The sequence below is a fragment of the Silene latifolia genome, chromosome 2 (assembly GCF_048544455.1).
Source record: "Silene latifolia isolate original U9 population chromosome 2, ASM4854445v1, whole genome shotgun sequence".
NCBI lineage: Eukaryota > Viridiplantae > Streptophyta > Magnoliopsida > Caryophyllales > Caryophyllaceae > Silene > Silene latifolia.
This window is the reverse complement of record NC_133527.1, coordinates 151,087,591-151,091,130: the sequence shown is the minus strand read 5'-3', so window position 1 is coordinate 151,091,130 and position 3,540 is coordinate 151,087,591. Positions and strand designations below refer to the sequence as shown.

The 3,540-nt window shown below is 39.5% G+C and overlaps 1 non-coding gene across 1 annotated transcript; it reads right to left on the bottom strand.

The window, feature by feature from the left end:
* Positions 1 to 3,228: 3,228 nt before the first annotated feature.
* LOC141645682 (small nucleolar RNA R71) lies at positions 3,229 to 3,335 on the bottom strand. The gene has a single exon (XR_012545159.1). It is a non-coding gene; the product is annotated as a small nucleolar RNA R71 (small nucleolar RNA).
* Positions 3,336 to 3,540: the final 205 nt, after the last annotated feature.

The window sequence follows — 3,540 nt, the reverse complement described above, 5'->3', positions numbered from 1 at the left end:
ACAAAACCCGTCAAATATCACCCGTAAACCCACTTACTCGATCGAGTAAGACACTTACTCGATCGAGTGCCCCCTACTCGATCGAGTACCCAACCTACTCGATCGAGTACCCTACAGGCAGACTACTATTTTGCGTCAAAAACTACTTACTCGACAGAGTAAGCCCCACTCGATAGAGTACCCCAAGACACATAAAACCGTAGTATTACAGTGACCCTCTCACAATATGCAAGTGGGAGGGCAAGTGGGGCGCTCCATATTCGTCCCACTTGCCCTCCCACTTGCAATTGTGTGAGAGGGCCACTATCCGTTACAAGCTTATGACGGATAGTGTCCGTCACAAATGAGAAATTGCCTAATGGGTAAGTGAGTATAAAACAGGAACAAAAACTTCATCCTCTCCCACCACCTATAACGGGTACAATATTTAATAACCATAATTGTTCCACCGACAACTCTATATAACTTTTACGATAGTTGGCAAATATATTATGACACGGCTGTCGCAACCCTATCAAAAACAAACCAACTGGCTCCAACAAATATGGTAGAGGTAAGTCGGGTATCATACTCCACAGGGAGGCTATTATATCTAGTTGTTATTCTAGTCCGTCACGGTAACAAATTGGGGATATTTAAATTGTTTTAACTAAACTACTGAACGAAATGTAAAGCAAAGAGAGAGAGAGAACGATAAAAATAGTAAAATAAAATAAAGGTGTAATCAAATAGAGAGAAGAATGCCAGGATGTCGGTTCACCATTGATGTGACCATAATTGGCGCATATTTAGCCCCCGAATTACCATTGTTTCCATGCTTTTTAGTGCCTATTTGGGTCATTTCTTATCTTTAGTTCTTTGTTTTGCATATTCTTTGAGATTTTGATCCCTTGGTAGGAAAGGAGTAAGAATCTTGCATTTTCATGGCAAAACGAGGCTAAATTGATTGTATTCAATGACCAAGCATCAAGAAGAGACAAGACTAGAAGGCCTTTGTACATATTATAGTAGAAGAACAATGTTGAGAAAGGATCCTTGCGTCCCCAAGGAAATCCCCAAGGAATTTATGAAGAAAAGGAAGAAAAGAAGAAGAATTGAAGGCGACCAACAATCCGAACGGATTGCGGACAATCCGCCCGTCCGGCCCGCCCAATCCGAGCGTCCCTCCTTGGAATCCGCTCGGATTCCCCCTCAACAATCCGAGCGTCCCTCTCCCGAATCCGCTCGGATTGCACAGCCCAAATCCGGCCGTCCCGACTCTAATCCGCACGGATTCACCGCACAAAGACGGATTTCATTCTTCAAGCTACGAAAAGAGAAGCCCTTCTCTCAGAAAATACCGGGTCCTCCTTGCTCAACTTAAAAAGTGTAATTACTAGTTTAGCCCTTAGTTAACCCTAATGCATCCTCCCTAATTTTCACTATAAATACCCCATTAGTCTAATTAGAGGAGCATGTTCTTCTTATCAATATTTAGAGTAGTTAATATCAATCAAATCTCTCTTCAATATTGTAATCAAGTATTAATCAAGTTTTAATCCAAGTTTTAGTTCTTTAATCTCTCTCTTGTTCTTCCTTTATTTTGGGTAATTAGAAGAGTATTGGGTTTATTGGGAGATTGACAACCTTCCATCAATCATCAAGTTCTTCTATTATTCTTTGCATTATTATTTTGGAATCATTAGTAGGTATAATCTCTTAATCCCTTTTTAATTATTGCTAATTACTTTCATTTATTCATCATGTTTCATATTGTTGGTATGATTGACAACCTTGCTAGCATGATCAACATGATAATGAGTGAGTAGTCTCTTAGCTAGGGTTTAATGGGTGATTAGGGAAACCAACATGGGGAATGATTCATGCTTAAATCAATATGCTTTCATATCTTATTTGCTTGCTTGTTTTGATCTTAATACATGCACATGTTATATTTGATGAAATGCTAAGCCTATGAATCCTTGCATTTACTATCATCTCCTATCTTTTCAATGAGACTTGTAAGACATAACCCAACTCGAGTCTTGTTAGACCATGCATGTGTTGAGTAGGAAAGATTAAGTCGACTTGTAGGTGTTGTACAATCTAATCGATTCGGCTCCGGGACCCAAACTTTCCTAGGATTGTAAGATATAACCCAACTCAATCCATCACAACAATAATTGCTTGCTTATAATTTGAGAACATGTTTGTATGATCATATCCCATGATTCCCCTATGAACCCATGACACCCTAGTGCCTTTAATCAATTGTTTACACCCCTTATTTTATTCATCTTGCTAGTTTATTTTCATTGCTATTTTAGTTTAGTAACCTTCTACATCAACCCAATTTGTGACACCCCTAGACACTACTAGTTACAATAGAATTCTCATTTCAATACCCGTCCCTTGGGATCCGACCTTTACTTGCCTCTTTACTAATTGTAGAGTTGTTTGTGAAGTATAAATTGTGTTTTGTATCGACCATTGACCAACGACCACATATACTTAATTGTGAACACGAAATGGCCTCGATCAAAAATGGCGCCGTTGCCGGGGATGGTGTTTAATTGATTTAAGATTTCTTTTATTGTTATTAGTTGTGTCTTTTTCACCTTGGGGAAGTAGAACTCCTCAAGGTTTGTTCTAATTTTTTTTGAGTTGTTTGATATTTTGCATGTCTAGAAGGTTACAAGGTGATTTGTTACCTTTTGACCGTGAAATCGAAAGAACCTTGACGAATAATAGGAGACTTGTTAGGAGGAATTTGAGAGGTGTTGGTGAAGTTGTTCAACCCACTAGTGAGTTTGTCAATCCTTTCGCAATAGAAGGAGAAGAGAACCCATTAAACAATATCCCACAAAATCCACCTACAATGCCTAAATTCTCGTCACACTCTATACCCACCGAGGAGAATCTACCAAATGGTACTCCTACACCGCAACATCTCACCGGAAATTTTATTGCCAAGTCCGCCTTCATCCAATTAGTTGAGAGGAGCCAATTTGGGGGGATGCCAAGTGAAGACCCTCATTCTCATATGGAAACCTTTTGTGATTATTGTGATGCTATCTCTCAAACGGGCGTGACTCAAGACCAAATTAGATGGGTCTTATTTCCTTTTTCGTTAATCGACACCGCAAAGCAATGGTTGAAGGGCCTTGATAAGGCCACCCTTGGAATAGATTCTTGGAAGAAGTTGGCTCTAGCTTTCTACAAAAATTCTACCCACCGGAAAAGACTAACATGCTAAGAGCTCAAATTACGGGTTTTAAGCAAAGGGATGAAGAATCTTTGTATGAAGCTTGGGAGCGGTTCAAAGGTGTTTGTCGCTCATGTCCTCACCATGGACTTAGCGAATGGTTTTTAGTACAACAATTTTGGAATGGTTTATATGAAGATTCAAGGAACATTCTCAATATGGGATCAAATGGAATGTTCACCGAAGTTGATGACAATCAAACATGGAACAAGATTGAGGAAATGGCGGTCCATAATTCACAATATAGTAGACCTCGCAAGGCTACTAGAGGAGGAAAGCATGAAGTGGACTCCGTT